General features: G+C 29.9%; 3 non-coding genes across 3 annotated transcripts; all 3 read right to left on the bottom strand.

Moving 5' to 3' along the window:
• Positions 1-633: 633 nt before the first annotated feature.
• TRNAR-UCU (transfer RNA arginine (anticodon UCU)) lies at positions 634-705 on the bottom strand. Its single transcript has one exon. It is a non-coding gene; the product is annotated as a tRNA-Arg (tRNA).
• Positions 706-13,561: 12,856 nt separating this feature from the next.
• Positions 13,562-13,635, bottom strand: TRNAW-CCA (transfer RNA tryptophan (anticodon CCA)). Its single transcript has one exon. It is a non-coding gene; the product is annotated as a tRNA-Trp (tRNA).
• A 166-nt stretch (positions 13,636-13,801) lies between these two features.
• TRNAP-UGG (transfer RNA proline (anticodon UGG)) lies at positions 13,802-13,875 on the bottom strand. Its single transcript has one exon. It is a non-coding gene; the product is annotated as a tRNA-Pro (tRNA).
• Between the last annotated feature and the right edge of the window lie 356 nt (positions 13,876-14,231).

Raw genomic sequence — 14,231 nt, 5'->3', positions numbered from 1 at the left:
ACCCGCTATTAATGTTGGTATTTCAGTTTCCAGAGTTGGATCGGCGGCTCAAATCAAAGCCATGAAACAAGTAGCTGGTAAATTAAAATTGGAATTAGCACAATTCGCAGAATTAGAAGCTTTTGCACAATTCGCTTCTGATCTAGATAAAGCTACTCAAAATCAATTAGCAAGAGGTCAACGATTGCGCGAGTTGCTTAAACAATCCCAATCAGCTCCTCTTACTGTGGAAGAACAGATAGTAACTATTTATACCGGAACGAATGGTTATCTTGATTCATTAGAAATTGGACAGGTAAGGAAATTTCTTGTTGAGTTACGTGCTTACTTAAAGACGAATAAACCTCAATTCAAAGAAATCATATCTTCTACCAAGACATTCACTGGGGAAGCAGAAGCCCTTTTAAAGGACGCTATTAAAGAACAGATGGAACTCTTTTTATTCCAGGAACAAGTAGAAAAAAATTGATGAATCATTAAATAATTTTGTAATTCAATTTTCCAATTTTTATAATTAGTATCTTTTAATATGTTTTTATTTCATTTGAATATTATATATAATGAATTCGAATCAAAATGTAATAAATCAAAAAAAATAGAAGGACAAGGTTGAAATTAGATATGCAAACAACTTGCGTCCAATAGGATTTGAACCTATACCTAAGGTTTAGAAGACCTCTGTCCTATCCATTAGACAATGGACGCTTCTATTTTATATTTGATTCTTTAACCTTTTTAACTAAACCTTATTAAAAAGATTAAAGAATCAAACAAATATAAAGAATTCTAGAAATTATAAAAATAAAATAAATCAAATATTTAGAATAAAAGAAAAAAAAAATAAAAAAGAAAAATCAATTGAATATAATTGAATATATATAACTAAAACTAAATTAAGAAATGAAAATGAAGAATTGACAAATTCTTTAAGAATTCTAGATTCATTCTCGAAGAAAAAAGATAGATTTAAATAGAATAAAATAGAAGCGGGTAGCGGGAATCGAACCCGCATCGTTAGCTTGGAAGGCTAAGGGTTATAGTCGACGTTGATTCATCATTTTGATTTAACGTCTCTAATTCAAAACTGAACGTGAAACTTTTGTTTCATTCGGCTCCTTTACGGAATGAAGAGATGGACAATAAAAAAAATTGACCCATAACATCTATGTCAGCCTTTTTGTATGAATAGGTTTCAAATATCTTGCTTTTTAGATGATCCCTCTAGAAGAGCAATATTCTAACAATCTATGTTTTTTTTCTAGTTACTTCGTTCTCTATTTCTATTTCAGAAAATCTTTAGGAAAAGAAGAAAATTTCCGTCGAGCTAAAAAAATGTCGATGTCTCTAGTAAACTAAAAGAATCGTTTAATAGCTATTTTGCTTCAATTTTTACTATGCAAAAAAATGGAAGATTTAGTTACGATTAGAAAGAAACTTTGTATATTTCTCTCCATAGATCCTTTAGTAATACTCAAAAAATTCGGATTATAGATCCAATTCCAAAAACTTATGTTTCATAATTTTAAAACTCAATTTGTCAAATTCGATTTGATTCTTCTTGTATACAAATTACAATAATGTATATTATACCGCAAATAATTCATCGAGGGGTATAAAGGAGTCCCTTTAAGTAAAAAATAAAGTTTTTGATCGGCATATGAATCAAATGGGGGATCCCTTAACTTTTGGGGGGTCCTTGAAACGAATCGCACTTTTACCACTAAACTATACCCGCTACAATATCATTATTGTATCTTTTGTTGAACAAAGCAATCAGACAAAATAAAGAAATGGGAGGCATAATATTCTAATAAGTCGAGTATTGACATGTTTCATTAGAGAATCTTCTAATGAAATTTGAAAAACGGGATAATTTTCATTTTTTTATTTTGCTGAAGGTTATATATATATACAATTTACGTTACCAGAAAAAAGAGAGGGAGTAAGAAAAGAGAACATTTTTATATTATCTTATTTTGGTTTTATCTCATAGGAATCTATCCGTATCTCTTATTTTTTTTTTAATTACAAATATTTTTACAAATATTTTTTTTTCGAATAAAATATATTCAAATAAAGAATTTTTCTTCAATATTCATGGGAATAAAAGAAAAAGAGCCCGACTAGGTACTGGCCGGGCTCATTGGCTGTATAAAAAGAAAAAAAGAAAACTAAAATATATAGAATAATAAAAAAAAGATAGATAAGATAAAAAAGAATAAAAAAAAAGCAAGTCTCTTTTTTTTTTAAGCTCCCTTTTTGTTCTTCTTGTTTATGTGATATAACATAAACAAAGTAATTCTTTTTTTTTTCAATTGGGGAGAGATGGCTGAGTGGACTATAGCGTCGGATTGCTAATCCGTTGTACAAATTCTTGTACCGAGGGTTCGAATCCCTCTCTTTCCGTTGATAATTTGGTATTTTTTTTTGAACTTGTTTTTTTTATTTACTAGTTAAAGATGTTAAAATAGAGAAAATCCTAAAAATATTTCAAAATTCCGCACAAGCAAGAAAACACAGAATCCACTTTTTTCTTATTCTATTCTTCACGTCCTGGATTACGTCCTGGATCGTTAGATAGGAATCCGAAGATGAAAAGAGAAACGAAAAAGATCACTACCGTATAAACAAAAAGTTTTAGAGTAAGCATTATGAAATCTCCAAGATAATTAAAAAACGACAAAGAAAGAGAATAGATTCTCTTATATTACAACATATTTTGTTTCTTTTAATACTAAGATACTAAGTTTCTAAAAAATGAAGTTTTTTTAGGATATGAGGAGATATATATATATGAGTTTCGAAAATGAATTGATAGTAAGAGTAGATTATTTTATTACAAATTATCAATAATTCTTTTGACCAAAAATCCTTTTTTTCTGTAATCTAGGTATTCGATTGGTGAGGGGTTCCAATCGAATAATCGGATTAGGTTTTTTCAATTCAAAAAACGTAAATGATGAGAAGGTCCCTTTTTTTCCTATATATTGAAAAATTTCAATATTGGAATCCAGAAGTCACACTGTAAGACTTATCTGATCTTATAAATTGTTAAAATGTTCGAGTTTTAGTTTTCTGAAAAATTCTGAATTTTTTTACGACATTATTCAAATTAAAAATATCATCGAAAACTTACAGCAGCTTGCCAAACAAAAGCTAAAAGAAAAAATAGTACGGGTATTACTGGCATAATATCCACAATTGGATTCAAGAAAGCGTAGGCTTCGGGCAATTTCTCCAAAAAAAAACTACTGGAATAAAGGACGGAGTGAATACAAATACAGATCCAACTAAAGATATTAAGCATAACAAACATTTTGTTCTTTAAAAAAAATAAAAGTTATTTTTGTTTTTTTTTTTTCATTCTAATTTTCAATTTTATTGCATTATATACATAATACAATAAAAAGGAAAATAAAGAGTTATGAATAAAAGTAAAAAAATGAATCAAATAAGATAAGAATCTCGAGAATCCTTCTTTTATTTGAACTTTTCCAGTTTCAAAATATTTTTTATTCTGAAATCAAAAAAATTGAAGAAATCATACTTCCTTCTATATAATATCTTAATTGAATTGTATGTAATGATCAATCAATTTAGTTTTATCCTATCTATCTATATCCATTTATAGATATAGATAGATATGTAGATACGCATATAAAATACTAGTCGCAAAATTTTTTTTTTATAGAAATTTTTGAACTGGAATTGACGAACAACCAATATCAATAATAGTCTTTATTAATGTAAAATGGAAAATGGGGCGTGGCCAAGCGGTAAGGCAACGGGTTTTGGTCCCGCTATTCGGAGGTTCGAATCCTTCCGTCCCAGAGCATATCTATTTAGGATGTATATCATATTTGAATACAGATTGTATCGCATAATTAAAAGGGACCCTCCTTTTTTTGAAAAAAAAAATTATCATTTTTCTACTTTACAAATTATAAAAATAGAATAGAGTAGAAAATATATTGCTAGAATATCAAGTTCATTTTCATTTATGTCTTTACTTTTAAAAAGGTTTTCATTATATATAAGAAAAACCGAAACGTAAAAAAAAGGATAGATTCTTATGTAGCGAATGAATCAATCACTATTCACGATTCGATAATTACATACTGGATCTAAGCTAAGGGAATGTTAGAGTAAAACTTCGTTTGAAACGATGTGGTAAAAAGCAACGTGCGGCTTGAAAGACATGATTAAATTAGGGGTGGATTTTGATATCCGCCATTTTTTCTAGTATTTTACAAACGAACATGATCTTGACTTGACATCATTTGTTCTGTTCCACTAGACCCCTTTTTTTGTTTTTGGGACAGGAAAGGGATTAATGATGTAAATAGTACATGATGGAACTCGAATTTATTCATTTCTCGGGAGCAAGTATCTAAAATTTAATAAATTCTAAAAAGTTAATAAGTCTGTTTATTTTATAAAAATAGAAAGGATCTTATTTCAGCCAGGTTCAAAAAAAATGGTTGAAATTTGTAAAATTGCTTTTTTATCAAAAAGTTTATCCGCAGGAATTAACTTTTTTTATGATTCTTTCAGAGAAAAACAGGTATGTTGCTCCCATTTTTTTAAAAAATTGAAGATTCCCGGAGTAATGTCTAAACCCAAAGATTCAAAGAAAAGCTAAAAAATCAGGGAATTAAGGAAATACCATTTTCAAATTGTATCATCAATTCTATTATCAAAAATTTTAGAAAAAAGAAATGAATGATAAAGAAACGAAATACGGGCAAGAAAGAGGAGTAGAGACCACTCAATAAATGAAATAGCTGCTGCTTGGTTTTCTTTTTAGTTTTTTGAGAATTTTTCAAATTGAGTGTTATGGAGGTACAAATAGGAAGAGTTTTTTTTTTTCAGAAAGAAAATACGAAAGAAAAATACTTCAGTCATTGTTTAATTGATTTGATGATTTTATTGCTCTATTTTACATCATAATTTTCGAAATACATAGAATTTTTGATATTCTCGAGCCGTACGGGGATAAAAATTTCCTGTACGTTTGGAGGGGGGGGTATCTATATCTATCCCAAAGAGCTGTTTATCGAATTGTTGCTAAGGGATGTTCGACCCCAAAGAGAGGGAAGATATCTTCAGAAAGTGGATCCTATAAAGAATTAAACCTATTTCAATATTCCTGTTATTCTTTCATTTCCTTGACAAGGGGCGCTTAACCTACAGGAACTGTTCAGCATATTTCAAAAAAGGCAGGTGTTTTTATAGAACTTAGCTCGAATCAACAAACGAAATTCAATTAATGAAATCAAAAAGGGGGTGTAGATTATTTGTATATAGATTTACAAAACTCCCCGCTCTCTTGTTATATTCATACTTCATTTTTTTATTTCTTGTTGTTTATATAGAATCATAGAATGCAATTTTATATAGTCAGACAATTCATGAAATTTTCATAAATCTTCAAAAAAAATGAAAAATTGTATAGAGATAAAAGAGAGAATATAGGAAAAAAAAGAGTAACTAAATATAGTAATTGGACTTTTAAATAGATTCCCCCCTATGAGGTGATTTTTTTATTTCATATTTCTTCTTATTTTATTGTTATTTCTTTTTAATATTGACTCGCTCTTTATTTTTTTCAGTTATTAATTCTAGTTATTTGATTTATATACTTTTTTTTGATAGTAAATAAATGAGATAGAATATTCAAAATGGAATATTTCTATTATTTGATTTTTCATCCAATGACTATACATTTTTTTTTATGGAAATACAGGAAAAAACTCTATGGAAAAATGGTGGTTCAATTCTAAGTTACTTAATAGGAAGTTCGAATACAGGTGTGAATTAAGTAAATCAATGGAGAGTCTTGGTCCTATTGAGAATACCAGTCTAAGCGAAGAACCCAAAATTTTAACTGATATAGATAAAAAAATTCAGAGGTGGGATGATCGTGATAATTCTAGTTATAATTCTTTTGATTATTTAGTAGGTGTCGATAACATACAGGATTTCCTATCTGATAAAACTTTTTTAGTTAGGGATAATAAGAAGAACAGTTATTCCATATATTTAGATATTGAAAATAAAACTTTGGAGATTAACAACAATCATTCTTTTCTAAGGGTTTTTTCTAGCTATCTGAATACTGTTATTAAGAGTGATTACGATCATTCCATGTATGATACTCCTTTTAGTTGGAACAATTATATTAATAGTTGCATTGATAGTTATTTTCATTCTCAAATCTGTGTTGATAGTTGCATTTTTGGTAATATAGTCGAATATAATGACAGTTATTTTTATAGTTACTTTTTAGGTAAGGTCAGAAATTGTAGTGAAAGTGAGAATTCTAGTTTTAGTTTAATAACTAGTACGAATGATACAAATGATAGTGATTCCACTCTAGTAGAAAATTATATGAATCTCCATGAAAGTGAACAATTGACGCATTTGTGGATTGAATGCGAAAATTGTTATGAATTAAATTATAAAAAATTTTGGAAATCAAAAAGGAATATTTGTGAATACTGTGGATATCATTTGAAAATGGACAGTTCAGATAGAATCGAATTTTCGATTGATTCGGGTACTTGGAATCCTATGGATGAAGACATGGTTTCTCTGGATCTCATTGAATTTCATTCAGAAGAAGAACCTTATAAAGATCGTATTGATTCTTATCAAAGAAAAACAGGATTAACTGAGGCTGTTCAAACAGGGACAGGTCAAGTAAATGGTATTCCTGTAGCAATTGGTATTATGGATTTTAAGTTTATGGGAGGTAGCATGGGATCCGTAGTAGGTGAGAAAATCACCCGTTTGGTAGAATATGCTACTAATCAACTTTTACCTCTTATTCTCGTATGTTCGTCCGGAGGAGCGCGTATGCAAGAAGGAAGTTTGAGCTTGATGCAAATGGCTAAAATTTCTTCTGCTTTATATTATTATCAAACAATTCAAAAATTATTCTATGTATCGATACTTACATCTCCTACTACGGGTGGGGTGACAGCTAGTTTTGGCATGTTGGGGGATATCATTATTGGCGAACCAAACGCTTATATTGCATTTGCTGGTAAAAGAGTAATTGAACAAACATTGAATAAGACAGTGCCCGAAGATTCACAAGTAGCTGAATCTTTATTCAATAAGGGTTTAATTGATTCAATCGTACCGCGTAATCTTTTAAAGGGAGTTGTAACTGAGTTATTGCAATTCCATAATTTCTTTTCTTTGACTAAAAAGGAAAGAAATTATGGAATTGAAATACAAAATCAAAACATACAGGATCAAAGTAATAAAATAAAAGAATAATAAAAAAATACTAAGAATCATAAAAGGGTATATTCTGATATATATCGGCTTAGCTATAATCACTAGAATTCCTATATACTAAGTATAAAGATATAGGAATTCTAGTGATTATAGACTGTCTTTTTTAATAAAAATAAGAATAAAAATCGACAAAAATAAAAATAGATATAGTACAAATAGTAAATCGAGGTACCCTTATTTATGATAAACTTTCCTTCCATTTTTGTTCCTTTAGTGGGTCTAGTATTTCCGGCAATTGCAATGGCTTCTTTATTTCTTTATGTTCAAAAAAACAAGATTTTTTAGATACGGCGGTAAGTAGGGAAAAATATTATAGATCTTTTTTTTAGAGCTGGAAGCAATTGGATGAATTCCCCCTAAAGGTTTACATTTCAGTAGCGCCAGTTGATGAAAATTACTTTAGAAACAAGTAAAATTCTGGGGTTTTTTATTCCACAATTATTATTCTTAAAAAGAAAAAGAGGGGGTAATGAATATTTTAAAAAAAAAGATCAAAAGAAGTACTGATCTATTCTATAACAGAGTCTCGAAAAATAAGCAATATCTTTTCAGCCTTTATCATTTTTTTAGGTTCATTGGGGTTATTGTTGGTTGCAATTTCCAGTTATCTCGGTATGGGTCTTTTCCTTTTTTCTCAGGAAATTAGTAATTTTCCATTTATTCCACAAGGGGCCGCGATGGCTTTTTATGGAATTGGGGGTCTCTTTATTAGTTTTTATTTGTGGTGGATTATTTTGTGGGATATTGGCGGTGGTTTTGATATCTTCGATAAAAAAAATAAAGAAGAAGTATGTTTTCTTCGTTGGGGATTTCCTGGAAAAAATCGTCGTATTATTCTCAAAATACCTATGAACAAATCGTCGTATTATTCTCAAAATACCTATGAACGAGATTAAATCTATCAGAATAATAACAGGAGTTCAAGAACGAAGTATTTTGACTCGTACTCTTACTTATGAGAGTCTCGTTTATATGGAAACAATAGAACAGGGGTTTATTCCCTTGACTCGTATTGAAGATAATTTGACTCCACTAGAAATTGCAAATAGAGCTGGCGAATTATCTTTTTTTTTAGGTGTACCGCTTCTTTATTGATGAAAATTGGACTTAACTAGAAATAAAATTGCACAAAAAGTTTCAGAATTGTCCTATTTATTTAGTGTTCCGATTGAAATATTTTGAAAAAAAACTGTTTTTTGCAAAATATTTCAATTTTTATTTTTATAGATGGGACATTTTTTGATTTCGAAATTTGAATATTATAGACATAACTCGAAGTGCTCCTTGGTGTATTTCTAAAAAGAATCCTTTTTTCTTCGAATCTTAGCAATTAATATCCTTTCGAAACAATATTTTTTTCTTCATTGGATTGGAATTGACTGTGAATTCTTTCGATTTCTTATTCGATTTATGTATTCTTTTTTCTCAATTAAAGAAGGCAAAGGCTAACTTCCGAAGTTTAAGTAAAAAAAAAATGATAAAATACAATCTAAATTTATCTAGAAGCTCGTATAACTTGTAATGAAGCTTATACTTGATAGAAAAGTTATTATCATATAGAGTTGACGAAAGAGATGAAGTTAAGTTCATTAAAGACGAAAAATGAAAAAAAAAAAAAGCATTCCCCTTCTATATCTTACATCTATAGTCTTTTTGCCCTGGTGTATCTCTTTCACATTTAAGAAAAGTCTGGAATCTTGGTTTATTAATTGGTGGAATACTAGTCAATCCGAAATTTTCTGAATGATATTAAAGAAAAGAGTATTCTAAACAAATTCATAGAATTAGAGGAACTGTTTTTCTTAGATGACATGTTAAAGGAATGTCCGAAAACATATATACAAAACCTTCGTACTGGAATTTATAAAGAAACAATCCAATTAATCAAAACACACCAATGAAGATCGTATGAATACGATTTTTGCACTTCTCCACAAATATAATTTGTTTCTTTTATTCTAAGCGGGTTATTCTATTCTTGGTAATCAAGAACTTGTTCTTATTAACTCTTTGGTTCGAGAAATTATATATATAATTTAAGTGACACAATAAAAGCTTTTTCTATTCTTTTATTAACTGATTTATGTATAGGATTCCATTCAACCCATGGGTGGGAACTACTTTTTGGCTTCGTTTATAAAGATTTTGGATTTGCTCAAAATGATCAAATTATATCCGGTCTTGTGTCCACTTTTCCAGTCATTTTAGATACAATTTTAAAATATTGGATTTTCGTTATTTAAATCGCATATCTCCATCACTTGTAGTGATTTATCATTCAATGAATGATTGACAGAAAAACCGATTTACTTCAATGAATTTCAAGTTTTTATCTAAAAAAGATAATTTTCATTTTTCCCCTCCTTTAAAAAAAAGTTAAATAAAAAAGGGGTTCCCACCTTGGATAGGGAACTATGCGAGTGACCTACCTAATCTTATTGTAGAAATTTTCAGGATCAATGATTAGACCATGCAAACTAGAAATGCTTTTTCTTGTATAAAGGAAGGGATTACCCGATCCATTTCTATATCGGTCATGATATATATAATAAATTCGAGCACCCTTTTCAAATGCATATCCAATTTTTGCACAGGCAGGGTTATGAAAATCCCCGAGAAGCAACCGGTCGTATTGTCTGTGCCAATTGCCATTTAGCTAATAAGCCCGTGGATATTGAGGTTCCACAAGCGGTACTTCCTGATACTGTATTTGAAGCAGTTGTTTCGAATTCCTTATGATATGCAAGTGAAACAAGTTCTAGCTAATGGTATAAAGGGAACTTTGAATGTGGGGGCTGTTCTTATTTTACCGGAAGGTTTTGAATTGGCACCCCCCGATCGTATTTCGCCTGAGATTAAAGAGAAGATAGGCAATCTGTCTTTTCAAAACTATCGCCCTACAAAAAAAAATATTCTTGTAGTAGGCCCTGTTCCTGGTCAGAAATATAATGAAATCACGTTTCCTATTCTTTCCCCGGATCCCGCTAGTAAAAGAGATATTCATTTCTTAAAATATCCTATATATGTAGGCGGGAACAGGGGAAGGGGCCAGATTTATCTTGACGGGAGCAAGAGTAATAATAATGTTTATAATGCTACAGCAGCAGGTATAGTCAAAAAAATCATACGAAAAGAAAAAGGGGGATACGAAATCACTATAGTAGATGCATTAGATGAGCGTGAAGTGATTGATATTATACCTCCAGGACCAGAACTTCTTGTTTCAGAAGGTGAATCTATCAAACTTGATCAGCCCATTAACAAGTAATCCTAATGTCGGAGGATTTGGTCAGGGGGATGCGGAAATAGTACTTCAAGATCCATTACGTGTTCAAGGTCTCTTGTTCTTCTTGGCATCTATTATTTTAGCACAAATCTTTTTAGTTCTTAAGAAGAAACAATTTGAGAAGGTTCAATTGTTCGAAATGAATTTTAGTTCCGCGTATTTATCAACATATTAAACTCGTAAAAATAACTCAATTTTTTTGATAATTTTTGTAATTATATTCTGTATAATATCTGTATAATAGAAAATATATATATATATTCAAATATCGAAAAGTTACTCTAAGGGGGATTCTTTGTTTTTTCTTTTTTTTTTTTTTCTTTGTCCTTTTCCTAGAGTCCGATTCCTATTCCTTCTTGTTTGTGTTGAAATAGAAATATTCTAAAATATCAATAAAATACTATTTTTGAATCCCTTCCTGAAAAATCCTATATCTTAGTTTCTCTTTTTCCAACTTAGAATCTTTCTGCCAGATAATCTTTTATGGTATATAAATAATATGTAAAATAATATGTAGTGAACAAATAAAAAAAAAGAATGAAATGGAATTTTTTGAAACATCGGAAGAAAGTAGTCATTTATATGAAAAAAATTAGAATTCTTAAGAACTCAAGGGGGATCCACTTGCATTCGTCAAAGAAAGAGTGGATCCCTGTTCAGTTCTTACACTTTCATTTCAAAAACCCAAATAGAATACGATTACTACAGAGATGAGCCCAATCCGGAATATGAACCATAAAAGAAAATACCAATTAAACCGATCACAGTAATACCAGTTACAGTACCTATTATCCAAAGAGGAATTCTTCCAGTAGTATCGGCCATTTATCCCACTTTCCTCCACATTTAATCACGTAGTCAGTCATGCTAAAGACATTATACAAACAGTCATAGATAATTATGAAATGATATCCTTCCGAATGGGATAAAAGAATTCTTAATATATATATTATGACTATTCCTATTTCTTCTATTAATTCTAATTAATTGAAGAAATAATTTGAAAATAAAACAGCAAGTACAAAAATAAGTAATAACCCCCAGTAGAGACTGGTACGATTCAATTCAACATTTTGTTCATTTGGGTTTGATTGTGTCATAGCTCTATAATTCAAATTAGTTTATCGTTGGAATGAAATGCATTGCTGATATTGATCCCAAAAAAAGAAACAGTGGGTACCGCTAGTCCGTGAACAGCTAGCCATCGTACTGTAAAAATTGGATAGGTCCTATCTATAGTCATTGGAGCCTCCTAAAAAGATCTACTAAATTCATCAAGTTGTTCCAAAGGATCAAAACGGCCAGTTATTAATGGAATTCCTTGTCGGTTCTCTGTAAAATACTCGTTTGGGCGGGGACTTCCCAAATACATCGTAAGCTAGACCTGTACTGACAAATAACCAACCTGCAATGAATAGGGAGGGTATAGTAATGCTATGAATAATCCAGTATCGGATACTGGTAATAATATCAGCAAAAGAACGTTCTCCCGTGCTTCCAGACATCTTGAACTCCACATCTTCTTGTACAGTCACAAAGGGGGGATCGAGTCCATAAAAGACGAGATCAGTAAGGCGAAATTTACTGAAATAGAATCCTTGTTAGATCGTCCATTTTGTACCAACGGTGTCTTTTGAGTATACCGAATCAGTATAGCTATCCTTCTTCATAACAGAGCAATGAAATTTCACAATCAGTGTAAAATTTTAGTACTAGATTTTTTTCTTCTTTTTTCATTGATTGTCTCTATGTAGTCAAAAATCCGATAGAAAATTTTGCAAAGTTTGGGTATATAAAAATTTTTTTTTATATTAAATTTTTAGAGTAATAGTATAAAAGGAAGGTTCTTAACATTTCAAATTATTAGTTTTGGATTAGAAACTAAAGATCCATTAAAATCGGAATATGAGAAAAGGGTTTCTAATAATTAATAAAGTAGATAATCATAAGTAGATTTTCTATTTTAATAATTCAATTATTGCCAAATCAATAAATATATTTTTGTGGTTGTTGAAGATCTTTTTTTCTATTTTCTTCTACATTAATTCAAAGTGAAATAAAATGAAATAACAGAGTTATTATTCTTTGTTTGAATATTCATAATTTTTCTTTTCTTTTTCCAATATAAACAGAATTCTATTGGATATCTATAGAATAATACTAAATATTTTCATTAGATCAGTTTACTTAATTCCTGAGTTGATTAAGAAGTATGTTGATTTGAAATCACAGGATGGGTAGATGTAACAGATGAGGAATTTATTTCTAAATTATGTTACTCTATTTCTTTTTTTTTTTTTCGTCTCTAATAATTGAATTTATTGAGGAATTGCCAATTTTGAATTGTATCTTTTCAAGTAGGATTTTTTATCTTCTTTTTTCTCTCAAAAATGGAAATTTAGGGAAGTGCTTTATAAACATATGTATAAAAAGAACGAACATATTTCAATTTAGTTACTATATGCCCACTATCACTAGTTATTTCGGTTTTTTACTATCGGTTTTAATTAAAACCTCGTCTCTATTTATTGGTCTTAGTAAAATACGACTTATTTGATTTGTAATTTTGAGAGGAATAGTAAATTTTGGTATAAGAACATTCTAGAATTCCTTACTATGTCAATTTACAATTCTCGATCGTTGAGATTTATGATCAATACAGATTTATGTTTAAGGCTAGATATTATATTACCTTTCTTTTTACTTTTCGAACAAATAAAAATGATTGAAGTTTTTCTATTTGGAATCGTGTTAGGTTTAATTCCTATTACTTTGGCTGGATTATTTGTAACTGCATATTTACAATACCGACGAGGTGATCAGTTGGATCTTTGATTCATTAATGTCTCTTTTTTTGTGATTCCCTATTTATTTAGTTAAATCCTAATCGACAAGGATAAAATTCAGACCTTTCTTTTGAATGTTCAAGTTATTTCAGTGTAATTATCAGGCGAATAATACTAGAATCACGCTCTGTAGGATTTGAACCTACGACATCGGGTTTTGGAGACCCGCGTTCTGCCGAACTGAACTAAGAGCGTTTTGTTTTCATAAAATTATATGATCCAAATCCATTTTGCATATAGATATTCAGTATGTATGTTCAATTGGAATTCGTCTTCACAGGTTCCCGGTTTATTGCCTCATCTCATAGAATATGGAATATTATAGAATACGGAATATCATAGAATAAGTAATTGTTAGGGATAGGGATGACAGGATTTGAACCCGTGACATTTTGTACCCAAAACAAACGCGCTACCAAGCTGCGCTACATCCCTTTTCCATTTGTTTATAGTGTTATTGTAAAGAATCTTTGTCTTGTTTTCCACATTTTTCTCTGTTGATATATATCAACAGAGAAAAAATACTTAAATAATAAAAAGAAAGGAGGATTTGAAATGGCGAGATCTAAAAACATATCTTTCCGTGGCACCAGTAGTAAGTACTTTATGGTTCGGGGCTTTGGCGGGTCTATTGATAGAGATCAATCGTTTTTTTCCAGATGCATTGATATTCCCCTTTTTTTTAATTTTAGTTATTGACACGGGAAGGGGTTGAAGAAAGATGAAAGGTCCAATTATATATTAAATATGTGTAATTAACCTACTCTTCTTTTTTTTTTTTTTAGGAAAGA

The sequence above is a fragment of the Vigna unguiculata genome, unplaced genomic scaffold (genome assembly GCF_037176805.1).
Source record: "Vigna unguiculata cultivar grain cowpea cultivar isolate G323 ecotype 2 unplaced genomic scaffold, ASM3717680v1 ptg000466l, whole genome shotgun sequence".
Lineage (NCBI taxonomy): Eukaryota > Viridiplantae > Streptophyta > Magnoliopsida > Fabales > Fabaceae > Vigna > Vigna unguiculata.
The sequence above is the reverse complement of the archived record's forward strand: the minus strand, read 5'-3'. Positions and strand labels throughout refer to the sequence as shown.